Source organism: Schistocerca nitens, chromosome 8, assembly GCF_023898315.1.
Source record: "Schistocerca nitens isolate TAMUIC-IGC-003100 chromosome 8, iqSchNite1.1, whole genome shotgun sequence".
NCBI lineage: Eukaryota > Metazoa > Arthropoda > Insecta > Orthoptera > Acrididae > Schistocerca > Schistocerca nitens.
In genome coordinates, this window is record NC_064621.1 from 575,058,650 (window position 1) to 575,086,487 (window position 27,838).

At 44.6% G+C, this 27,838-nt stretch overlaps 1 long non-coding RNA gene across 1 annotated transcript in view; it reads left to right on the top strand.

Moving 5' to 3' along the window:
* Positions 1-197: 197 nt before the first annotated feature.
* The window catches only part of LOC126199141 (uncharacterized), a 44,724-nt gene continuing 17,083 nt past the window's right edge, over positions 198-27,838 (top strand). Inside the window, exon 1 of the long non-coding RNA XR_007540124.1 lies at positions 198-266. This is a non-coding gene — a long non-coding RNA (uncharacterized LOC126199141). The remainder of the gene's footprint in view (positions 267-27,838) is intronic.

The following is a 27,838-nucleotide window of genomic DNA, read 5'->3' on the forward strand; positions in this document are numbered from 1 at the left end:
GAATGCGTTAGTTTCGTAAGCACAAAGGCAACCCGCACAGAATTACAGTTTCAGTAACGCAATTTATCAAAGACTTCCAGGAAGTCTAGGCACTGATCCGTAGCAAAGCAACACGCGTTCGTGATGTCGTGTGTACACACCTAAAAGTGGTATATATGGCAATCACATCAAAGTTACACCCGTGTGAGTTTGACGTTATCGATAGAGAAGATCTTATTCGCGACGTATTTTTGCGGCTGAACAAAAAATTATCTATGATTAGAAAGGTGAGTGTACCTCTAACCTCAAACTGTAAACAAAGTTTTTCGCAACGCGTAATTAACTTATCGAACTTGGTTATGTCTCTAAATGAACAAAAAGTGTTTGAGAAAGGTTTCAAATATGCCCCTCCCCACCCTCCATTTGAAAAACAACTGGATGTTATGAAAGTAGATATTGAATATGCTCTAACGAAGGACACCACTGCAAAATATGTAGTTGCCAATGCACTAAAGAACGAAACCAAATTCGTGTGTAACATCCCACGGTCTATTGACTTTCACACCCTCAACTCCTTAAAACAGGAATTACAACACCAAGGTATCATTGCCACAAAATCTGATAAAGGCAGCAGTGTTGTGCTTTTGAACAAATGTGATTATGTGGATAAAGTTAATGTCTTCCTGAATACCACAGGCTTCCAGGTCCTTCCCAAAGACCCGACTAAACTGTTCTAAGAAGATGTTAAATATGCAATCAATTCAGGCAAAAGCATTTTCCCTGAGTTAGAAGCAAAACTGTTAACTAATATGAACCCAGTGACTCCTAGAATGTATGGGCTCCCTAAAGTGCATAAACAAGATATTCCTATTCGTCCAGTTGTATCATCATTCACTGCTCCTTCTTACAAACTAGCTAGTAAACTGGATGTCCTAAATAAGAGCAAGACTAAATTGAGACCGAACCATGGTATTTCAAACTCCATGGACCTAGTAAATAAGTTAAAAGGTATATGTGCCTCACACCGTGATAAATTAGTATCCATTGATGTCAGCAGTTTGTTTTCTAACATACCAGTCGTAGAATGCATTGATATTCTGACAGAGCTGATGCACAAGTCTAATGTCAATCCCGTGGAATTGAATGACTTGAAACTGGTCACGCAGACATGCCTGGCACAGAACTATTTCCAGTTCCAGGGGCCGGCTGAAGTGGCCGTGCGGTTAAAGGCGCTGCAGTCTGGAACCGCAAGACCGCTACGGTCGCAGGTGCGAATCCTGCCTCGGGCATGAATGTTTGTGATGTCCTTAGCTTAGTTAGGTTTAACTAGTTCTAAGTTCTAGGGGACTAATGACCTCAGCAGTTGAGTCCCATAGTGCTCAGAGCCAGCCAGTTCCAGGGGACACTTTATAAACAATTAGATGGCTTAGCTATGGGTTTCCCTCTTAGTCCACTGTTGGCTGAAATATTTATGGACCATTTTGAACAAAATTTTCTAAAAACAGAATCTTTGAGTGCAAATATCAAATACTGGTTTAGATATGTAGATGATGTCCTGTGTATGTGGACTTGTACTATAAGACAACTCAAAACATTTTTGAAAAATCTAAACAGTCAACATAAAAATATCCAGTTCACAACAAATCCATAAACTTCTTAGATCTCACCATTGACATCAGTACACACACACATTGTTTCAAAATTTACAGAAAAACTACAACTACAGACATAGTAATACCTTCTTGCTCACAACACCCCATAGCTCACAAACATGCAGCTTTCCACTCAATGGTACACCGTCTCATACCCATCCCCAAGTCCTGAGATGATTTTAAATCAGAGTTCGATACAAAAATATTTATTTCCACAGCCAACGGCTACAATCCAATTCTTATTGACCACATCTTGCACAGAAAACAAAAACTTAAAATTATTCCCCTCCTCTATGCCTCAGCTGCTTCGCCATCCACAGTCTGCAAGAAATGGTGTGCACTACAATTTCTAAGTGAGGTATCACAGATTGTAGTCAAAGCATTGATATCCTGCAAGTATAGGCTTTCCCACTATGTCAGGAACTCGGCAGCCCAGTGTGGTATTAACAGCAAAGATAAGATCCAGTTCTTTGCTGAGCATGTACTAAGTGAAGGTCAGAACTACCAGAGTCCAGTGTACTTCACCTAGCAAACAAAAGGCCATAAACTCAACCTGCTGGAAGCCCTGGAAATTAACAAACATCTTTCTCACAGTTCAGATTTAATGCTAAATGACCAGACACAGCTCAACACTTCCCCTCTCCTAAAGTTCATATAATCACCTCTGTTGTTCAGTACTTCCCACACTATCTCTTCCTACATATTGCCATTTTCCTGCATTCATTAAGTTCTTTTGTTATGTTGAAGTAGTCTTTGTATTCCATATAGACTGTAGTTTCAATAGTTAAGGATTTCTTTTAACTGGTACTTGTATTACTGTCCATGTTTAACACCCCTTGTAGTTGTCTCATCAAATATTGTTCATATTTTACTTCGTTCATTTATTTAATGTAAACTGTTACACAGCCACGGTTTTGATTATAATGTTATTGTCAAAAAGCAGTATCATCACACCCTCAACGATTGCATTTACTGTAGGTTCCCTCAAACACCTTCATTTTCTTGCATATATTTTTTTTATTTATCTTATTGATATTGCTTAAATTCCTTCTGTATTCTGTAGTTACATTGATAATTGTCTCTTCTTTTGATTGGTTTGTTTATCACTCTCCGTGTTTCGTAGCTCCTGATGTAACTTTGTCTAGTACTAATTTTATTTTATTTTATTGGTTTTGTTGATTAATAGAAACTGTTATGTGGACATGTTATTCCTATTTTGTGTTAAAGGTTTTCCTGTTTGCTCTATTGTTATTTATGTACCGTTCAATTTCTACTTTTCCGTTGCATTACCCTCACACTGTCAAAGATGTTACTTACTGTATGTTTCTACTTCAGTCTAGACGTGTTACTTCTCTTGCAATGTTGTTTGCAAACATTTAACTTCTTTGGTGATCATACTCAGTAAATGTCTCAAGATGTCCTTGTAAGCCGAAAGCCGGTTAACAATAAAAGTAATACTGTAGAACAAAAGCAAACTGGTGCTTTTCATTTATTAAGAATTAAAAGATTTACTACATGGTTATTTGAAGAAAACCGGTCATATTTCTCATAACTTGTAAATTAGATGGGGAACCCTTTGATATCGAATCCAAGGTATGCTTTTTCGGTGCATAATTATGACTAGATATCTTCCTCTAGTGAGAGAAGATTATCAAAACGATTTCAAAGATTACATAGCATGTTTCCCGGATGGTATCTTGTCATCGATTCCACCCTCCTTTCATCGCTTTCATAGTGATCCATGGCAATTACAACCAAGCTGCAAGATGAAACAACACATTGCATTATTTTCTCATAGGCTTTCTGAAAACACTATGTTATAAACTGCCAAGAGAACGGTCCTGTCCGACATTTCTAAACCTGTTCTGAAATTTTTTACACGTGAGGAATGCACCAGAGGAAACACAATGTCACAATTTTGGCTGCTGAAGCACACTGCTAATATTTGTATAAAGAGTGTTGAAAATTGCACAAATCGTACCTCGCTAGACGGCAGGAGAAATGTACACCCCCACCTGAAGCTCCAGCAGAAAGCGTATTTGCAGCACGACAGGTACGTATGTTTCATAGACAGCACCTCGGTAAACAGACAAGATTAATCAACGCGATCGTATTTTGTACTGATACACTCCTGGAAATTGAAATAAGAACACCGTGAATTCATTGTCCCAGGAAGGGGAAACTTTATTGACACATTCCTGGGGTCAGATACATCACATGATCATACTGACAGAACCACAGGCACATAGACACAGGCAACAGAGCATGCACAATGTCGGCACTAGTACAGTGTATATCCACCTTTCGCAGCAATGCAGGCTGCTATTCTCCCATGGAGACGATCGTAGAGATGCTGGATGTAGTCCTGTGGAACGGCTTGCCATGCCATTTCCACCTGGCGCCTCAGTTGGACCAGCGTTCGTGCTGGACGTGCAGACCGCGTGAGACGACGCTTCATCCAGTCCCAAACATGCTCAATGGGGGACAGATCCGGAGATCTTGCTGGCCAGGGTAGTTGACTTACACATTCTAGAGCACGTTGGGTGGCACGGGATACATGCGGACGTGCATTGTCCTGTTGGAACAGCAAGTTCCCTTCCCGGTCTAGGAATGGTAGAACGACGGGTTCGATGACAGTTTGGATGTACCGTGCACTATTCAGTGTCCCCTCGACGATCACCAGTGGTGTACGGCCAGTGTAGGAGATCGCTCCCCACCCCAAGATGCCGGGTGTTGGCCCTGTGTGCCTCGGTCGTATGCAGTCCTGATTGTGGCGCTCACCTGCACGGCGCCAAACACGCATACGACCATCATTGGCACCAAGGCAGAAGCGACTCCCATCGCTGAAGACGACACGTGTCCATTCGTCCCTCCATTCACGCCTGTCGCGACACCACTGGAGGCGGGCTGCACGATGTTGGGGCGTGAGCGGAAGACGGCCTAACGGTGTGCGGGACCGTAGCCCAGCTTCATGGAGACGGTTGCGAATGGTGCTCGCCGATACCCCAGGAGCAACAGTGTCCCTAATTTGCTGTGAAGTGGCGGTGCGGTCCCCTACGGCACTGCGTAGGATCCTACGGTCTTGGCGTGCATCCGTGCGTCGCTGCGGTCCGGTCCCAGGTCGACGGGCACGTGCACCTTCCGCCGACCACTGGAGACAACATCGATGTACTGTGGAGACCTCACGCCCCACGTGTTGAGCAATTCGGCGGTACGTCCACCCGGCCTCCCGCATGCCCACTATACGCCCTCGCTCAAAGTCCGACAACTGCACATACGGTTCACGTCCACGCTGTCGCGGCATGCTACCAGTGTTAAAGACTGCGATGGAGCTCCGTATGCCACGGCAAACTGGCTGACACTGACGGCGGCGATGCCAAATGCTGCGCAGATAGCGCCATTCGACGGCCAACACCGCGGTTCCTGGTGTGTCCGCTGTGCCGTACGTGTGATCATTGCTTGTACAGCCCTCTCGCAGTGTCCGGAGCAAGTATGGTGGGTCTGACACACCGGTGTCAATGTGTTCTTTTTTCCATTTCCAGGAGTGTATTTTCACTGACATAGTTGTTCAAAGCTACCATTCGCTCGAAACTGGGACTCATTTCGTATCCATAATAACTAGTAGTTGCTTTAGCGGTATCGCTAAATGTTAATAATGGACGTAAAACTGAATTAATTTTGGTTGGATGTGGCCGGGCTGGCTGACCGCTGTAGAACGAATTTTCGGCTGTACAACGTGCCATCATCAGTCAGCTTACTCCTGCTGACTGATGTCCTAGACCGGCTGGTGCGATGTATCTACCGGTCGACTCCCCCCCTCCACTTACCCTGTGTGTGGACCGCGCGATGCGCTGGCTCGGCTGTGGGGGTAGCTCGCGCTGGAAAATCGAGTGAGGGTCCTCAGTCTGCTCCGCCTTTACCGTGCTCGGTGTTCCATTTCCGCTGAGTTTCAAGAATTTTTAAAGCCGGAGCTCACTCTTGACTAAGTTGAAATCCATTACCCTTGTTAAATGGTTCAAATGGCTCTGAGCACTATGGGACTCAACTGCTGAGGTCATTAGTCCCCTAGAACTTAGAACTAGTTAAACCTAACTAACCTAAGGACATCACAAACATCCATGCCCGAGGCAGGATTCGAACCTGCGACCGTAGCGGTCTTGCGGTTCCAGACTGCAGCGCCTTTAACCGCACGACCACTTCGGCCGGCCATTACCCTTGTTAACGAGCGTCTTTATATACAGAGTCTTTTGCAGACTTTTTGTGTATCCGTATTTCACTTTGTTTTTGGTTTCAATGCAATGCTCAGCAACTGCTGAATTTGAGGGTATGAGGGGAGGCGTACTGGGTAGCCCGTGATGACCACTAAGTTCAGACGGCTTAGTGGTCCAGTGCACATCGCGCGGTGACGGGCGGTAGCGTCGGCCAGTGTTTACGTAGCGAGCAGTGCTGAGATGGAGAGCTGAGCAGCGTGTACGAGCGCTCTTAACGTTTGTTTCTGTATAACTGTTGTAAGTAAGATGTCGACAATTAACAGAGCGAACAGCGTTCAGTGTGTTTTCGGTCGCGCTGCCTTGCGACCGACGGCGTTTGAAATTCATGAGTGGATCTTTAAGGATTTCAAATTGCCTGAAGATATAGTCGACAGGTTCCAGTTAGACTTTGTGCAGTTCTCGTTATTTATCAAATTTATTTCGAGTGACACGAGAAATTCGTTGAGGAGCATGCTGGTGTGAGATCATTTCGTCATAATGATGGCGGTATTAGTAATGTCTAAATCGTGCCTTCGGGATACGGAGTGAGAACCGTCAGGGTCCTTAATGTGCCACCTGAGTGCCCTAATGACCTAACTGCACGTTCTCTGTCACTGTACGCCGCTGTTTTGTCAGTTCAAAATGGCTCTGAGCACTATGGGACTCAACTGCTGAGGTCATCAGTCCCCTAGAACTTAGAACTACTTAAACCTAACTAACCTAAGGACATCACACACATCCATGTCCGAGGCAGGATTCGAACCTGCGACCATAGCGGTCGCGCGGATCCGGACTGTAACGCCTAGACCGGCTCGGCCACACCGGCCGACGTTTTGTCGGTTACAAATGAGAAGTGGTCGAGTGCATATCGCTACCAAGTTAACAACGGGGTGCGAAGTGTACGTGAAGACTTAAAAAAGCATATACCTTCGTATGTTGCCATTGGCGGCTGTCGTGCACAGGTAACTTACATTGAACAACCCCCTACCTGTTCGATCTGCCATTCAACAGAACATCTGCGGATGAACTGCACACGTCGACGTCCATTTCAACTTCCACGGGAAAGTCCTGCAGACGGTAATGAAAAGCTTGTTCCGCTATTGAGTGAGGTAGTCGCGGGGACTGTACCACCAACCCGGCGGCCGGAACGTGTTAGCGAGGCGGAGATGCCAGTTCAGGTGGAATGCAGTGCCAAAGACATTCGCGGTAGGACGGACGCGATTCGGCACCGTCATCCTCACCTCTGGATACCAACGATGAGCCAGCCACCTCTGCAACTAAGCCGTGTGACATACAGGAGCGTGTGCAGATCAGTTTGCCTGAACCACCCGTATCGGTAGAGACTGCAGCAGAAACGAAGAAAGGCCGCCGAAGGAGAAGCAAAGGGAATAGTAGCAAAGAGGAAAAGTCGGATGATTTGAGACCCGCACACATGTCAGAAAGTGGCAGCGAGACTGAACCTCAATATTCCTGCTCCGTGCGCTGCGAGGACACCGCGAGGCAAGACCGCATCCGTGAACAAACCAAACACCTGAAGGCACTACTGAGCGCTGAGAGGGAACAGAGCACCGTAACGGCTAAGAGGAAGAGCGAGCAGAGCAGCGAGCAGCTGCAGCAGCGCTCCCGCAGGAACTCGGTGACGTCAGTCGCAGCCCCGCGTGGTGGCCAGGCGGACGCGACCACGTTGACAGACTCAGCCGGCGGTGGCGGGCAGGGCGGCGCGCGCACCGCGAAGCACCCCGACAGCAGTGAGCCGTGGTGGCAGCAGAACGAGGAGATGCAGCAGTAGCTGCTCTCGCGTATAACCATCGCGCTGCGACATTTCCACTCCCTGACCCGTTATTGGTTTTGACATTTCGTTTCGTACTCCTGACGTTCCCGACGAGTTTTTGCTCAAAGCCGTCGAGAAGGACGATCCAACACTCAGAGTTCATTGTCCTTTGAACCATCATGTACGATAGCCAAACCTACAACGTTACCACACTTAACGTCAATAGAATTCAAAGTGCGGTGAAACTCCGTTCGATAACTGATTTCTTGTATGGTGCCAGCGTTGACATTGTCCTCCTACAGGAGGTAGTCACAGTCTTAGAAGTGCCCGGTTACGTTCTTATTGATAACATCAATCTCCAGGATGCTGTAGGCACTGCCATACTTCTGCACGACGGTATACCCTTTACGGACGTGCAGAGGCTGCCTAGTGGTCGTGGCATTTCTCTTCGAGTGAATGGTGTGCAGATTGTTAACGTGTACGCCCCCTCTGGTAGCACTCATAAGAGAGATCGTTCAAAATTTTATAAAAACGAGGTTCCCGTTCTTCTTAGAACTTATCGTGCACATCTTATCCTTGGTGGTGACTTCAATTGTGTGCTTAACGTCAGAGACCAAACTCCTAACACGAACAGATGTATCGAACTTGAACATTTAATTCATGGCATGCGTCTTCACGATACATGGGAACAACTGTACGGTGAACGGTTAGCGTACACCTACGTAACCAGTCATTCTGCCAGTCGGCTGGATAGGATTTATGTGTCCGATGCCCTCCAACGACACACTGTGAACTGTGACATAGCTCCTGTCAACATCTCCGACCATGGTTCATATCAGTGTTACCTTAACCTACAACGCCAGCAAATGTATCGTGGGAAAGGCTACTGGAAATTGAATGTCACCCTTCTGCAGGATGCCCAACTTGAAGAGGAGGTGAACATAACGTGGCAACAGCTCCAGCGGCACCGACGTCGTTTCGCTAGCGTTCTACAGTGGTGGATTCAGTGTGCTGAGCCAAAATTACGCCTCACCCTCATGAGCTACGCCCGACAAAAACGCTTTTGGCAGAAACAGACTATTGAGTTTTATTATCGCTGTTTGAGAGAACTGTACAGTCGCACTAACAACCCTTCTCGCGATATCGACGTAAAGATCAAACGATATAAAGCGAAAATCACGGCGATACAACGCCAACGAATGCAAGGCATCATCGTGCGAGCCCACTCCAAGGACGTTGCCGCCGAAGAACGGGCCTCTGTACCACATCCTGAGAACGACGAAACGTTGTAAAGCTATGTTGATTGAAGCCGTCGTTGATGACGCTGAGAATGCCATCACGAAGCGACGTGACATCATCTCGCACGTCTACGACTATTATAGTCAACTTTACAAGAAGCAATCCGTTGATGAACACTCGCGCGACGATTTTCTTAGGACCTTGAGCTGTCGCTTGTGACAACAGGATAATACAAATCTGGAATCTCTTTTCACAGAGGACGAAATCCGACTGGCGGTCCTCAGTGCAAAGAAAGGGAAATCACCAGGATCCGACGGTGTCAGCGCGGAGTTATACCAGCGTTACTGGAACCTCCTCGATCCGACACTCCTCGAGATAGCGAATGAACTCTGGTACCTGGAAGTCATACCCAAGGCATTTACGGAAGGTATCACTCTGCCCTTACCGAAAAAAGGGAACAGCAACAAGGTCGAAAACATGCGACCCATCACACTCCTGAATGCCGATTTCAAAATCATCACCAGATCGATTAAGCTAAGGATGTAAACCGTTATGTACAAGGTTTTAGGCAGTTACCAGTACAGTGCAGTGCAAGGCCGAAGTGCAATCTCAGCTGCCTGCGATTTGAGGGACATCATCTGTTCATATGCTGAAACCAAAGGACAGGGCGCTCTGATCATTCTAGATTTTGAGAAGGCTTATGACCGTGTACGTCACGACTTCATCTTTAAAAGCATGAAGAAACTAGGATTTGGACCTCATCTCATAGAATTATTCGCAAACTCACTACAAACGCCTCTTCACGGATTCTCATTAATGGTCATTGTACAAAAGAAGTTTCCATTGAGCAATCCATCCGCCAAGGATATCCTGTGTCAATGATTTTGTACACCATTGCAGTAGACCCGCTACTGAACAACTTAGCGCACAGCGGGATCGGGCTTAGCGTCAAGTCTGTCACTATCCCATGCATTGCGTATGCTGACGATATATGCGTAACTGTGTCATCATCGCAACAACTTCTGTCAGCGGAAACTCTTTTACAAACATTCACATTTCTTTCAGGAGCAATACTAAATAGAACTAAAACCACAGCTTTGCAGATCGGTGGCAGTATCGGAGACATATCCCACGTTACCTGGTGCAAGGTCAGGGATTATCACACAACCCTCGGTGTTACCTTTGAGGCCAAACCAGACAAATTCCTGACGAAGAACTGGTCACACATGCTTAATAAATTACGTGCTGCTTTGATACTTCACTCCGACCGTGCCTTGAACATACTACAGATAGTTAAGACCATCGAGATCGCCATTACGAGCAAGATGAATTATTTGGCGCAAATTCTTCCAATCTCCGACCATCTAGCCAAGAGTATACAACAAGCGTTATGTTGGTTTCTTTTTAGGGGGCACATTTTCAAAGTTCAATTCGATACCTTAACCTTACCTTCGTCCAAAGGTGGCCTTAACCTCATTAAAGTACACAAAAAATGTGTCACCCTGCCCCTAAATCGCATCAGGAAGGAGTTTCGTACCCGGAGGACCAGTATCATCAGAATCTGATCGTAACAAACCACAATGACAGCTTAGAACAAAGTCGTTCGTACACGGATCAGCAACAATAGCTGCCAAACAATATCACTCAAATATTGATCACCGATAACGTGGGCGAAACAGCTACGTTCAAACAATGGTAACTCACACTTTACGTAAATGTCACGTCTACCATACCACAGCACTAAAGAGGGAAACAGACTATACAGCCTCTACCAGAACAGAACCCACGGAGAAGCACTGCAAACAGACAATTCCAGCGATCACTGGCATGGCAACAATTTATCCTCCTGCAAGCACAGCTGAGAACCACACTAACGTAATACAGACACCTCCTTAAACGCTCTAATCTGAAAGTGACATGCACACCATTAACCAGGGCACCGTATTCCGTACAACTCAGCGAGAAAGGGAAACAGACAGCCCACGATTGTTGCCTGGAGCTTGACATGGCCATCGCTGCACAGCGATCGCGGCTCCCATGATGCTGTATGCAGTCTGGCTGTTCACCATTCCGCTCTAGCAGACAGTCCGCTCAGTTCCTCGTCCACAGGCAGACTCTTACCAGGACTCAGCACATTCCTAAATGGCTTTGACCTCCTTTTTGGCCACATATAACATTGCAAGCCTTCTCTGACATCGATAGGCTGAGACATTCCTGCAACTACTCACCATTGACTGTTACTTAGGCCCCGGATCGTATTGGTAGCACTAGATTTTATCCCATGTAATGCTACAAATATTCAGTAACTATCGTTCTTCTAGCGACTCCACGGGAAGCGTTTTCAAATATTTTCCAGCAGCTTTAAAACCGGGGTGAGAAGTGTGTCGTACGTAATGGTGATTGCTTTGAATGCCAGTGAAGCTATTTTGTTTGAAATTCTTGTTTACTGTTATTTCTGATACCATGCATCGAGTTTTTCAGACGCACCTTGTAAGTCAGAACTTTCATTGGAGCAACTATATCACAGAGCAGGGTAAGTGATGAGGTGGACTTCCTCTTATATTTTGCGATCAGTTTCACACTTTCCGTTCCTGACCCTGTGCATACTCATTTAGCCAGAGATGATCATGAGAAGAACACTTCTGTTGCAGCCGTTACTTCTGACTGAAGATGCTGCACTAACATGTACAGCAGGTTTTCCTTTTGATGCCACCATTACCTGAAAAGTTACTTCTCTTTTTTTCTCAGTAAATGTTAGTATACGTCAGAAACGATTGCACTTCTGCTTTCTCCTGTTCTTGTTGTCCTTCTTGTTGTGGTGGTCTTCAGTCAGAGCTGATCTCATGAAGCTCTCAATATTTCTCTATACTGTTCAAGTCTCTTCGTCTCCGAATAAATTATTTATGCACGTATCACACTTGTTGTTTCAGTGTCTTGTACAGAACGTCATTTCATTTATCACCTGCGCGATCGGCTCAGGTTTTTTCTGCAGGCTGAAACAAGCTTATGTCATTACTGTGCGCAATTGACACACATCACCCCTGCCACAAAGACAAAAGTTGACAAATGAACATTCGATCTCACTGTAAACCAACAAAGCAGTACAAAACTTGGAGGAAAATATAAAATACGGCAACAACGGAGCGCAGGTGCTCCGATAATATGTTAGCGGTTTATCATATAGCATACTTTGAATAAGAAATCTCCCGTGTGACGCACCAATCAAATTTAACAGGCCCAAATTCAGTGGACTCTGTTTATTTCATTATTAAACTTTCCATTTTTAGAACCGTAATAATTGATTGTACTCATCTGTTGACATGAAGCTGCATCTTTCCATTTATGAACACTTAAGTCATTATAAAATACCTGTCAGTCTCTTTCGAATTTCTCCTGTCGATTCTGAAGTCGAGTGAAATGGTATTTGCGTACATAATGTCACTTTGCAGCTGCTGTATCTGCATTTGAAATGACGTCATCGATCACAGCACAGTTCTCTCGGGATGTCGTCCTTGATCACTAAAAATAGTGTTACACGGTTACATACTGATGCACATTTTATTTTGCGTTTTTACTCAGAGCTTCAGGTATGACTCGTGTAATTTTATGATGTCAGTTATTTTACCCCTTATACTATTGTAACTGTATTTTGTATTAATTTGTTATTATAAACGTCTTTGAATGGTCAAGAAGCAAGCGACAGACTTATTACGCTGCTCCTTATACCGAAAGTCGTGCTGGTTTGCGAAACTGGAGCGAACGTTCTTTGTCTTTTCTCTAACACGTACCTAAGGATTTTTGAGACGTCGTGTGTTGGAGCGCACCTTCTAAAGTTTCAGCTTTTCAATGGTGAGAAATTTCCACTGTTAAGCGCTCCACCGTGCGACCTCAAAGGCGACCTCTCACCGGCACGGAAAGCCGATGGCGTCACGTAGCAGCAGAAGTGGCGATATCCTGGCTCACTGATAAAGGTGGAGACCGTACCAGGACGTTGTGGCTGGATAGTCTAAGACACTGACCTGGAGTGTGTTCGTGACCTAGGGTTCCAAGGCTCCCGAAATAATTATATCGACTGCCCAGTCGTAGAGCTGTGACTCTGAAACCAGGCACCTTTACAAAAGTATGTGTCTTATCTACAACTGATGTTGAGATGCAAGAGATGTATCTGGCAGCAAGGGGCTGGTTGTTATATCTTATGTAGCGACCAGCTTATGGACGAATTCGCAAATTGAGGTGACGAGTGGCATTAAACCTCACCGTGATAACATTTCCTTTACTTTCAAAGATTATGGAGCTAACATAGAATGAAGTACTTCATGACGGGAATTAATTATATATTCTGAAATAGAATGAAGTGATGGACGGTAATGAAGTCAGTGAAGGCGCAGTGACAGGAATGTATGTTAGTATAGAATGCTTAGATGTAGGGAATCTGTGCCCAATCGGGATTCATACACGAAATTCCCCCTTAATGTAAGCAGTTTTACTAACCACTCGGCAATATGAGCGTATCTCCAGACCAGATACAGATTCTCAATGACGTTTCACTTGTGGTTTCCGACCACTATAAACGTAGGTTTTTGCACCGTGTATCTGACAATAACACAGCTTGGGATGTGTATGAGATCATTTACATACTCAAGAGAGGTCATATTAACTCAGCAGTTCCTTACACAAGTGCTTCCCAATTATTCACACGCTAACTGTACGAGATGCTGATGTGATTGGTGGCTACATTTAGGTCGGGCACTATCTTAAAAACCTGACCACGGTTAATGTGAACTTCTTCAATAAACCCTCAGCTCTCATTTTACTTTTCGTAGTTCTGCAGCTATGTAAGTGTATTTTGTATGATATTCCGCTGAACTGGCTTACGGACTCCAGCTGCAAATGTGCAACCTAGGTACGAGTTTCGAGAAAGCTATGTGTGATCTGTCCTGAGCGATCAATGAGTACTTTATAAATTGTAGGGATCAAGAACGTAGTTACTACGATAAAATTAAGGTTTTATCGAATTTAGTGGCCTTTCATGTTAGATATCGGAGTGTTTGAGTATAAAATCGTACCCTCGATTGGTACGTTGTTGGAATACGTTATGTATTGACCAACAGATACACCCAATTTAATTAACAATCTCATTGTTACTTCCAAAATGAAAACCCTTTGTAATTCTTATCAAATAAAACCCAGTATAAGAAACGAGTTTGTGAACTTTCAATTCCAGTAGTTGGAACTCGACTGCACCAAGTTGTTCCCCATTTCGATTCACATAATCCCGCCAAATGAGTGTTGATTCTAATACCATAAAAGAACCAGTACTTCCCTTGGCGCAAGCAACTATTTTAATGCATGAAAACTGTAGGCTTAATATGCATTGAACATATGCTTCGTGCGAAAGCAGAAACTATTTTTGCATATAGAGTAAGTGATCGTTTTCGTGAGATGCCTTTATCGACAAGTTCAGCAGCAGACGGTGATTTCAGAGCCCATAAAAACGTCGCATTGTGTGCGTAATGCCAGAATATATATGCCAGAAAGTGCTGTGAAAGGAGTTAAAACGAGGAACCTATTTCAGTAAATCCTACTTTCAACGTCAGAAATATGATTCAAAGGGAACGAATATCTTTCCCGACGATGTGGGCATGCATCTGGCAGGGAGGAACTAACTTGTAGCAATAACTGATTACACGTTCCACGGATCATAGTCTCAATGAGCGCAGTGATGTAGAACTTCTCTACTGAGCAAAAGTTGTGTACATTACTTTTTAAAAAAAGTATAAGTAAATGAGGACAAGCTGATTGTCAGCAGGCTAATTCCTTCCGTGAAGTTTTCTGTGTGATAAATTCAAATGTCCACTATCAGCAGCTTCAGTCAGAATCAACATACACTGAGCTACGCTTACGACTCCCAACTGCTCCAAATCTAGGTTTATTTCTTTCCTAGTATTCTGTCGGTGACTATCATCACGAGTGTTATTAACGTCACGTGCACGTGTCGTGCACGTGTATGAACCTCACAATTAATTATGGTTCCTTCCTTTCGCTCCGCTAAGAATACAGTTGCTGAAGTCCTAAGCCCATAATAGGTTAAGAGGCTCAATATACGCTTACTATTAAAACAGTCATGAAAGACGCCTTCGAAGAACACTGTTGACTGTCAGTTTTACTAGGTGTAAGAGGCATACGAACACTAGGATGATTATAAAAATAGTTATGAATTGCTAAGGAAATAGAATAGTAAGCACTATGTGTGTTTCACACTTCAAGGATGTGATGCAGTTACTGAGCCGCTCTCACAACACTTGAGCAACGATCTAAATACACTCCTGGAAATGGAAAAAAGAACACATTGACACCGGTGTGTCAGACCAACCATACTTGCTCCGGACACTGCGAGAGGGCTGTACAAGCAATGATCACATGCACGGCACAGCGGACACACCAGGAACCGCGGTGTTGGCCGTCGAATGGCGCTAGCTGCGCAGCATTTTTGCACCGCCGCCGTCAGTGTCAGCCAGTTTGCCGTGGCATACGGAGCTCCACCGCAGTCTTTAACACTGGTAGCATGCCGCGACAGCGTGGACGTGAACCGTATGTGCAGTTGACGGACTTTGAGCGAGGGCGTATAGTGGGCATGCGGGAGGCCGGGTGGACGTACCGCCGAATTGGTCAACACGTGGGGCGTGAGGTCTCCACAGTACATCGATGTTGTCGCCAGTGGTCGGCGGAAGGTGCACGTGCCCTTCGACCTGGGACCGGACCGCAGCGACGCACGGATGCACGCCAAGACCGTAGGATCCTACGCAGTGCCGTAGGGGACCGCACCGCCACTTCCCAGCAAATTAGGGACACTGTTGCTCCTGGGGTATCGGCGAGGACCATTCGCAACCGTCTCCATGAAGCTGGGCTATGGTCCCGCACACCGTTAGGCCGTCTTCCGCTCACGCCCCAACATCGTGCAGCCCGCCTCCAGTGGTGTCGCGACAGGCGTGAATGGAGGGACGAATGGAGACGTGTCGTCTTCAGCGATGAGAGTCGCTTCTGCCTTGGTGCCAGTGATGGTCGTATGCGTGTTTGGCGCCGTGCAGGTGAGCGCCACAATCAGGACTGCATACGACCGAGGCACACAGGGCCAACACCCGGCATCATGGTGTGGGGAGCGATCTCCTACACTGGCCGTACACCACTGGTGATCGTCGAGGGGACACTGAATAGTGCACAGTACATCCAAACCGTCATCGAACCCATCGTTCTACCATTCCTAGACCGGCCAGGGAACTTGCTGTTCCAACAGGACAATGCACGTCCGCATGTATCCCGTGCCACCCAACGTGCTCTAGAAGGTGTAAGTCAACTACCCTGGCCGGCAAGATCTCCGGATCTGTCCCCCATTGAGCATGTTTGGGACTGGATGAAGCGTCGTCTCACGCGGTCTGCACGTCCAGCACGAACGCTGGTCCAACTGAGGCGCCAGGTGGAAATGGCATGGCAAGCCGTTCCACAGGACTACATCCATCATCTCTACGATCGTCTCCATGGGAGAATAGCAGCCTGCATTGCTTCGAAAGGTGGATATACACTGTACTAGTGCCGACATTGTGCATGCTCTGTTGCCTGTGTCTACGTGCCTGTGGTTCTGTCAGTGTGATCATGTGATGTATCTGACCCCAGGAATGTGTCAATAAAGTTTCCCCTTCCTGGGACAATGAATTCACGGTGTTCTTATTTCAATTTCCAGGAGTGTATATCCCACGTTGTAACCCTTATAGTTGATCTCTTAGTAATAACACCAGGTTATTCAAGAACTGACGTAGAGCTAAGATAGAATGATCAACCTGCAGGCAACGGACGAAGTACCATGAGTTACGTTCCACACTGACCGTCGTGTGGCTTGCGCAATATGGATGGAAACGTACACGTGTGAATGCCATTAATACAGTAGTCACTGTGAACTTCTTACCTCCGTAAGGCACACATATAATCGAACCAAGGCACAAATGATGACTTCCCCAGTTTCGGGTGGGAGTTGCAACGAGAGGTCGTCATGTGCTGTAATGTTCAATATACCTTTGCAACGAACGTTGTTGAATTCGGAGGATGAACAGAAAGTAATGTACAAAGCGTCTGATATTCAAAGGGTTTTCTTTTTCGGGAAAGTTTTTTGCCTCAGTCGGCTAAAACCTGAATTATACTGCAGTGTTGAAACCAGAGTGTGTATCTCGAATCTCACCAGCGCGGGATGAGGAGGGTTATCTGGTTTCCCACCGCAAAGAGGAAAGCATAAAAGTAAGATTCTTAACGAAACCATAACCGTTTATGGGTATGTGATTACTCTACAAACGTGAAGTAACGAGATTCAAACTGGTAGAACGAATGTTCGTGGCGAACAAAGGAGTGGACGTCCCTCAGTCATGACTGATTATGTGGTGAATAAGAACCTCCTCCACATGAACCATGGACCTTGCCGTTGGTGAGGAGGCTTGCGTGCCTCAGCGATACAGACAGCTGTACTGTAGGTGCAACAACAACGGAGGGGTATCTGTTGGGAGGCCAGACAAAAGTGTCGTTCCTGAAGAGCGGCAGCAGCCTTTTCAGTAGATGCAGGGGCAACAGTCTGGATGATTGACTGATCTGGCCTTGTAACACAAACCGAAACGGTCTTGCTGTGCTGGTACTGCGAATGGCTGAAAGCAAGGGGAAACTATAGTAGTAATTTTTCCCGAGGGCATGCAGCTTTACTGTATGGTTAAACGATGATGGTGTCCTCTTCGGTAAAATATTCGGGAGGTAAAATAGTTCCCCAATCGGATCTCCGAGCGGGGACTACGCAGGAGGACGTTGTTATCAGGAGAAAGAAAACTGACCTTCTACAGATCAGAGGGTGGAATGTCAGATCCTTTAATCGGGCAGGTAGATTAGAAAATTTATAAAGGGAAATGGGTAGGTTAAAGTTAATATAGCGGGAATTAGTGAAGTTCGGTGGCAGGAGGAACAAGACTTCTGGTCAGGTGACTACATGGTTATAAACACAAAATCAAATAGGGGTAATGCAGGAGTAGGTTTGATAATAATAGGAAAATAGGTATGCGGGTTAGCTACTACAAACAGCATAGTGAACGCATTATTGTGGCCAAGATAGATACGAAGCCCACGCCTACCACAGTAGTACAAGTCTATATGCCAACTAGCTCCGCAGATGACGAAGAAATTGATGAAAAATATGATGAGATAAAAGAAATTATTCAGGTAGTGAAGGGAGGCGAAAATTTAATTCTCATGGGTGACTGGAATTCGGTAGTAGGAAAAGGGAGAGAATGAAACATAGTAGGTGAATATGGATTGGGGGTAGGAAATGAAAGAGGAAGCCGTCTGGTAGAATTTTGCACAGAGCATAGCTAACACTTGGTTCAAAAATCATAAAATAAGGTTGTATACATGGAAAAAGCCTGGAGATACTGATCGGTTTCAGATAGATTATATAATGTTAAGACAGAGATTTAGGATCCAGGTTTTAAATTGTAAGACATTTCCAGGGGCAGATGTGGACTCTGACCACAATCTATTGGTTATGAACTGTAGATTAAAATTGAAGAAACTGCAAAAAGGTGGGAATTTGAGGAGATGGGACCTGGATAAACTGAAAGAACCAGAGGTTGTAAAGAGCTTCAGGGAGAGCATTAGGGAACGATTGAAAGGATGGGGGAAAGAAATAGAGTAGAAGAGGAATCGGTAGCTTTGAGAGATGAAATAGTGAAAGTAGCAGAGAATCAAGTAGGTAAAAAGACAAAGGCTAATAGAGATCCATGGGTAACAGAAGAGATATTAAATTTAATTGATGAAAGGAGACAATATAAAAATGCAGTAAATGAAGCACGCAAAAAGGAATACAAACGTCTCAAAAATGAGATTTACAGAAAAGTGGAAGGAGTATAAGGAGGGTCTATACAACGGCGATGTTCTTGACGACAATATTATAGAAATGGAAGAGAATGTAGATGAAGATGAATCAGGTGATATGATACTGCGTGAAGAGTTCGACAGAGCACTGAGAGATCTAAGTCGAAACAAGGCCCCGGGAGTAGACAACATTCCATTAGAACTACTGACAGCCTTGGGAGAGCCAGGCCTCACAGAACGCTACCATCTAGTGAGCAAGATGTATGAGACAGGCGAAATATCCCCAGACTTCAAGAAGAATATAATAATTCCAATCCCAAAGAAAGCAGGTGTTGACAGATGTGAAAATTAAACTATCAGTTTAAAAAGCCACGGCTGCAAAATACTAACACGAATTCCTAACAGAAGAGTGGAGAAACTGGTAGATGTCGACCTCGGGGAAGTTCAGTTAGGATTCCATAGAAATGTTGGAACACGTGAAGAAATACTGACCCTACGACGTATCTTAGAAAATAGATTAAGGAAAGACAAACCTATGTTTCAAGCAATTGTAGACTTAGAGAAAGCTTTTGATAACGTCGACTGGAATACTCTCTTTCAAATTCTGAAGGTGTCAGAGGTAAAATACAGGGAGCAAAAGGCTATTTACAATTTGTACAGGAACCAGATGGCAGTTATAAGAGTCGAGGGGTATGAAAGGGAAGCAGTGGTTGGGAAGGGAGTGAGACAGGGTTGTAGCCTATCCCCGATGTTATTCAATCTGTATATTGAGCAAGCAATAAAGGAAACAAAAGAAAAACTCGGAGTAGGTATTAAAATCCATGGAGAAGAATTAAAAATTTTAAGGTTCGCCGATGACATTGTAATTCTGTCAGTGACAGCAAAGGACTTGGAAGAGCAGCTGAAAGAAGTGGACAGTGTCTTGAAAGGAAGATATAAGAGGAACATCAGCAAAAGCATCACGAGGATAATGGAATGTAGTCGAATTAAATCGGGTGATGTTGCGGAAATGAGATGAGGAAATGATACACTTAAAGTAGTAAAGGAGTTTTGCTATTTTGGAAGCAAAATAACTGATGATGGTCGAAGTAGAGAGGATATGAAATGTAGACTGGCAATGGCAAGGAAAGCGTTTATGAAGAAGACAAATTTTTTAACATTGAGTATAGATTTAAGTGTCAGGAAGTCGTTTCTGAAAGTATTTGTATGGAGTGTAGCCATGTATGGAAATGAAACGTGGACGATAAATAGTTTGGACAAGAAGAGAATAGAAGCTTTTCAAATGTGGTGCTACAGAAGAATGCTGAACATTAGATTGGTACATCACATAACTAATGTGGAGGTATTGAATAGAAATGGGTAGAAGAGTAGTTTGTGGCACAACTTGACTAGAAGAAGGGATCGGTTTGTAGGACATGTTCTGAGGCATTAAGGGATAACCAATTTAGTACTGGAGGGCAGCGCGGAGGGCAAAAATCGTAAAGGGAGACCAAGAGGTGAATGCACTAAGCAGATTCAGAAGGATGTAGGTTGCAGTAGGTACTGGGAGATGAAGAAACTTGCACAGGACAGAGTAGCATGGAGAGCTGCATCAAACCAGTCTCAGGTTCAAATGGTTCAAATGGCTCTGAGCACTATGGGACTCAACTGCTGAGGTCATTAGTCCCCTAGAACTTAGAACTAGTTAAACCTAACTAACCTAAGGACATCACAAACATCCATGCCCGAGGCAGGATTCGAACCTGCGACCGTAGCGGTCTTGCGGTTCCAGACTGCAGCGCCTTTAACCGCACGGCCACTTCGGCCGGCCCCAGTCTCAGGACTGAAGACCAAATAACAAGAAATTTTTTCACGAATTCAGGGAGCTGCTAGTAGCTCAGGACGTTTGCTGCCTTAATAATTGCTAAATGTGTAAAGTTAACATCTTAATTCCATTATTCTGAATTTTCTTGGAGTAAGTTAAAGCTATTTTTTTTAATTTTAGAGCGATAATTATTTGTAACATATCTGAGATTGTTCAAACTAAGGGAGATCTGGAAAAAAAAATCATCTAACAATTTTACTGTCATAAATATAAGCAATCACTAAAGGTTGATAAATCCAAGGAATCTCAGTCCCACTCTCACAAAATGCGTTACAAACAAAGGCTACTTCTTCCAAAGAATGTGTTTGATTCAAACCTGTGAATCGGGTATTCTTTATTTCTGGACATGCGTCACACTACTGTGAAAAACATGGTTCTGCATACAAGGTGGTTCCTCCTAGTTCATGACACCTTTTGGTAATAAATTGCCATGAAATGGGTGACTATTGATGACTTTAGTTGAGGTCTGGATTATGTAATAAAGTTTTCTTAACATTACAGATACTACCAAACCTAATGCAAACAGAGAGTAGGCATCAAAACTACGAATGGATTGTTTCAATACATTATTTATTACTTGGTTACATGCTCCATACAACCTTCTAATGAATTTTTTTATCTAATTATTTGGAACGAGTCAGTTTACAGGTTATGTATACACAATTAGCTTGAACACTATTCTACATATTACTTATTAGTTCTACATATGCTACGACAACTGAAACTAATTTTTTACAGTCTACCTTTTTTAAATAAAATCTTTATTACCAGTGAGAAAGTGTGTGTTATTGGGAAACAAAGAAATATTTTTGTTGATGCACACTGAACACCATTCAGTGCCACTGACGGTTTCAATAATGGGTTTTGAAGATCACTTTTTCTCCTAGTGTAAATATAGACACAACTGTATCTCTCAAATAACGATGGATTATTTATGACTACTTTCATTTTGAAACGTATATTGTGTAGGTACATTTGAAATACCTACTCTCTTGATCAGGTACCCAGAACGAGACTGCAGATGAAACCAAATACTCTCTTCGCTTTTGCAATCAGCACTTCATCTCTAAGCGATGAACTACACCGGGATTTGGTTAAGCGGTGCAAACAGTAATGTCGATGTGGCTGGATCAACGAACATTCCCAAGTGACAGTATCAATAAAATGGTCCTGATTAGAAGAAATGTGTTCATCGCTAGAGTGACTACGTTGTGAAATAACTATGTATACACGAAGGATAAAGATGTAGAATGAAGAAGTTATTTCTTTCATTTAGAAGCTTTTAAGTGTTTCCACATAAAAAGGTTTCAGCACGCCCTCTGTGTTGAGAGGTTGAGTCTGCAGAGGGGGTGGGCTGGGAGTGGGCCAGTGGTTCGCAGGTGGAGATGAAGAGTGGGTGTCGACCAATAATTTATTGACTTTAAGGTTGGACAGGCGTCGTTACAGCATCCACACAAGGCCGTCGGCGGTGGCGGGGGCGCACATTGGGGTAGAATCACGAAAAAGTGGGCATAAATCAAAAAAGAAGAAAAGAAGAAATGTCGTTCAATAGGTTGACTTTAGAGACGAATGGAAAAACTGGTAGAAGCCGACCTCGGGGAAGATCAGTTTGGATTCCGTAGAAATGTTGGAACACGTGAGGCAATACTGACCTTACGACTTATCTTAGAAAATTGATTAAGGAAAGGAAAACCTACGTTTCTAGCATTTACATACTTAGAGAAAACTTTTGACAATTTTGACTGGAATACTCTCTTTCAAATTCTGAAGGTGGCAGGGTTAAAATACAGGGAGCGAAAGGCTATTTACAATTTGTACAGAAACCAGATGGCAGTTATAAGAGTCGAGGGAGATGAAAGGGAAGCAGTGGTTGGGAAGGGAGTGATACAGGGTTGTAGCCTCTCCCCGATGTTATTCAATCTGTATATCGAGCAAGCAGCGAAGGAAACAAAAGAAAAATTCGGAGTAGGTATTAAAATCCCTGGAGAAGAAATAGAAACTTTGAGGTTCGCCGATGACATTGTAATTCTATCAGAGACAGCAAAGGACGTGGAAGAACAGCTGAACGGAATGGACAGTGTCTCTAAAGGAGGATATAAGATGAACACCAACAAAAGCAAAAGGAGGATAATGGAATGTATTCGAATTAAATCGGGTGATGCTGCGGGAATTAGAGTAGGAAATGGGACGCTTAAAGTAGTAAAGGAGTTTTGCTATTTGGGGAACAAAATAACTGATGATGGTCGAAGAAGAGAGGATATAAAATGTAGACTGGCAATGACGATCAAAGCATTTCTGAAGAAGAGAAATTTGTTAACATCGATATAGATTTAAATGTCAGGAAGTCGTTTCTGAAAGTATTTGTATGGAGTGTAGCCATGTATGGAAGTGAAACGTGGATGATAAATAGTTTAGACAAAAAGAGAATAGAAGCTTTCGAAATGTGGTGCTACAGAAGAATGCTGAAAATTAGATGGGTAGATCACATAACTAATGTGGAGGTATTGAATAGAATTGGAGAGAAGAGAAATTTGTTGCACAACTTGAGTAGTAGAAGGGATCGGTTGGTAGGACATATTCTGAGGCATCAAGGGATTACCAATTTAGTATTGGAGGGCAGTGCGGAGGTTAAAAATCGTAGAGGAAGACCAAGAGATGAATACACTGAACAGATTCAGAAGGATGTAGGTTTCAGTAGGTACTGGGAGATGAAGAAGCTTGTGCAGGATAGAGTAGCATGGAGAGCTGCATCAAACCAGTCTCTGAACTGAAGACCACAACAACAACAACAGGTTGACTAGAGTGATGTTGGGACTACTGAATTCTGGTCTCAATACCAGCGGGCTGCTTCTTTCCAAGGTTGAATTTCAGGTCCAACATGGCATTCATTTGTGAGTCGCGAGTCGAGCTGTAAAAGTACTGCGCCGTTCGGAAGAGATATTTTTCTTCAGGGAAATCAGACAGAATTTTTTTGTATGGAAGCTACTCCAGAAGGTATGTACTTAATTATGAACACTTACATCATTATTTAACCTTTAACTAACAAGTGGATTTTTTTAATTGACTTCCTACCAGATTGCAAGCAAAGCAAGCCATGAAAGGTTTACGTTTTATATTACACTACATTTCGCCTCCGTTTCATTCTGTCCTTAAGAGTGTACTGTTATCTTCCTGAATCAGCCTTAAAATCTAACTACTAGTCGCAACTCCCGCTTTGGCCAATTTTATAAGCGACAGTGGTAAAATGCCGTTATTTACACAGAGGAAATAAAAAATGACGTAGAAAATTTTCGAAGCTACGCCACTTAACAGCCAGGTATTTTGGCAAAGAGTACAATATGTCAACAGGAGTTCATAGACTTGTTGACCCAGGGACCAAACGTAAATCAGTCTACACTTCTACCAATAGGTCAGCTGTCGGGAAATGCACGCAATCAACAAAAAAAGTTAATAAGGCACTATTGCCTAAGTTTTGCCTGAAAGTGTTCACGCGTGAAAAATATGGAGAATAGCGACAGAGATTTGTGGCAGCAATCGATCCCCGTGTTTCTTCTTTGCGGAAACCATCTCCTAGAAAAGCGAGAACCTTATTGTTGGAAGCTGTTGCCCACTTGGTACCTTCTGCAGAAGATTACAAGGAATCAGATAATGTGGATGATGTAGAAGTTACAAATGTCTGTAAGCAAAGATGAAGGAGGAAATTAAGGTAAGGAACAAGAAGCGCGAGAAGAAGAAGATTTAGAAAACTAATAAATAATATACACCATGTGATCAAAAGTATCCGGATACCTGGCTGAAAATGACTTACAAGTTCGTGGCGCCCTCCACCGATAATGCTGGAATTCAATATCGTGTAGGCGTACCCTTAGCCATGATGACAGCTTCCACTCTCACAGGTATACGTTCAGTCAAGTGCTGGAAGGTTTCTGGTGGAATGGGAGCCCATTCTTCACGGAGTGGTGCACTGAGGAGAGGTATCGATGTCGGTCGGTGAGGCCTGGCCCGAAGTGTGCGTTCCAAAACATCCCAAAGGTGTTATATAGGATTCAGGTGAGGACTCTGGGCAGGCCATCCCGCTCAGGCAGCAGAGGTGAGCGGATCGCTGCATGCCAAGCGCTCGCTTACTACCTTCGCTGTCACTCCCCAGCATGTTTGGACGACGTGGAAAGGGATGCAAGGCCGCCCTGCTGCAGTTGCTGGGCCTCGTGTTCGGCGCATCAGAAGAAAATAGCTCTGAGCACTATGGGTCTTAACTTCTGAGGTCATCAGTCCCCTACAACTTAGAACTACTTAAACCTAAGTAACCTAAGCACATCACAGAAATTCATGCCCGTGGCAGGATTCGAACCTGCGACCGTAGTGGTCGCGCGCTTCCAGACTAGCACCTAAAACCGCTCAGAAGATGGGGGACGCAAGAAGAAGAAGACGATGGAGCGGAAGGAGCAGTGCTACTGCTGCCAGAAACTTAGCCACGTTGCCAAGTACTGCTGGAACCCAGTGGTATGCCTTCGGTGAGCGTAAGCACACGATTCGCGCCACTCTACGAAGAAGGACGCCACACGCTGCTGCGCCAGTTGAGGTGGTGTTCACGCAGCAAATTACCGAGGTTGCAGTTATATTAAGAACCGGAGACGCAGTGAGAAATCAAGACGGAGACGCAAGAGCACCAAGATGGCGGACACCACCGCGGCCTTGGCATCCTCGCCACGTTCTGCCTCCGGCGGATCCGGGATGGTCGATGACGCGGCTATTCCACCGGAAGCCATCAGCGAGGCGTGTGCCAGGGTCCGCGCCGCCGCCGACGAAGAAATTGCTGCCGTCAAAGCCGCAATCGCGGAAGAGAGGGCAGCACTCCAAGCCGAATTGGCGGAGGCTGTGCAGGTGGTGTACAGTCTTCGTGACGCAGTGGCCAGCCAGCCCCTCCACCCCCCTCACCGCAGTACAGAAGAAGGACGCCGACACGCAGACTGCTGCCCCCGTGGAGCCTGTAGTAATACAGAAAGTCATGGGGGTAGTAACACAAGACGCAGCCGTACAGACAGCCGTCGCGGCGAAGACGAAGGCAACCCATGTCATCACGGACGAGGCTCGGTGCCCCCTCTACAAGACGCAGCTGCAGAAAGTAGTGCCAATCCATTTGGACACACTCTGGTGTTGCAACGCCCGCCCTCCTCTCACTCCTGTTGAGTGGGAAGTTCTCGTCGCCTCGATAGAGCAAGCCTAGAATGCAAGGAAATAACAAGGGGCGAGTACCGCTGAAGACTCCGAAGCCGCCAGCTGGGAGGACGTGCCAGATCCCGAAGTGTCACAAGCAGATACATCCAAGAAGAAGAATAAGGACAAGAAGATGCACCCTGACGCCAGGAGGACTTAGAAGGCTCTCCTCCTTACCCCGCCGGACACCCATCATCATCATCATCATTATCGTCAACCACTCGCCCTGTCAGTCGTTGACTGGCAGTCCTAGGCGACAAGACGGCCAGTCAAGTAAAGGACCCCAGCTGACGCATTGCTATTATCCATTCAACCTACCGCCTGTCTCTGACTGGCAACATCAGTATACCTAACCATCCACAACCATTTCAGCTATTCCTAAACGTCCCAGCATGCTTTCAATCCATCCAAAGTGCAGTAAAGGTCTAACAACAACAGACTCCTCCTTACCTTCCTCAAGATGAGGAAATTAAGTGCGAAGAGAGAGACTGGGCAGGCCAGTCGATTACAGGGATGTTATTGTCGTGTAACCACTCCGCCACAGGTCGTACATCTGAATTTTACTGCTGGTACTACTCACGCTGGCAGATGACGATCACCGGGCATTCGCCATATCCACACCCTGCCATCAGATCGCCACATTGTGTACTGAGATTCGTCACTCCACACAACGTTTTCAAATGTTCAAATGTGTGTCAGTTCTTATGGGACCAAATTGCAGAGGTCATCAGTCCCTAGGGTTACATACTACGTAAATTAACTAAAACTAACCGATGCTAAGAACAACACACACGCCCATGCCCGAGGGAGGACTCGAACCTCCGGTGGGAGGAGCCTCGCAATCAGTGACATAGCGCCTCTAACCGCGCGGCCACTCCGCGCGGCTCACATCGTTTTTCCACTGTTCAGTCGTCCAATGTTTACGCTCCCTGCATGAAGCGAGGCGTCGTTTGACATTTACCGGCGTGGTGTGTGGCTTATGAGCAGCCGCTCGACCATTAAATCCAAGTTTTTTCACCTCCCGTCTAACTCTCATAGTACTTGCAGTGGATCCTGACGCAGTCGGGAATTCCTGTGTGATGGTCAGGATACATGTCTGCCTATTACACATTACGACCCTCTGTCGGCGGCCTCTGTCAGTAGCCTGTGTAGTGTAACGACGTAAGTTTTGTATAAATTATTTTCTTTTGACATATGACCATGTGCAGACTTCGTCACCTGCGTCAGTTACAAAACACTTCAAAATTATTTAAATTATTTTTAAAATTGTCTCTGAATGGTTCTTGAACGAAACTGTAATTTAAAACATCATCATTTGTGTCGTATGCGCAGAATTACGTCACTCAGTCCCATTTGTTTTGCGCAAACTTTTTTCAATTTAGATGTCGTTTGTTTCTCCTCAGAAATTATATTAATGCAAGTGATCTGCTTTAATAATTATTAGAACCACACTGAATAAACTTTCGAGATTCAAACTCGCGATGGACGATGTCAAAAATTAATAATCTTGTCAAATAAATTATGTAACATAATTCTTCATCAATAAATTCTCGGAACACGTATTTAAACATTAGTAGCATCCACTAGATTATTATCTTCCTACATATAGACATGAACCTGAGCCTTGGCAAGACAGAACTGAACATTTACAACATGATTAAACTTTCTATGACGTCATTGTTGTAGAAACATTACAAATTCTTAATTTTCAATTTTTAGAAGCACAACGCAACAACTCGGTTTCAGGATCTTCTGTTGCTCTTTGGCTGTCGACCCGCGACGTATAGTGGCCAGCAATTTTCTCTCTGGTCCCGGCAGCGAAGATGCTGTCTCCGTTCGTTGCGCCGCCCTCTCCGTACATGAAACATAAAAAATAAATACAAAACTTTAGACAATTCACAACCGTTACAAATATTAAAAAAATACATAAACAAAACTAAGTTAAACTTATATTCATCTGCAAACTGGGCTG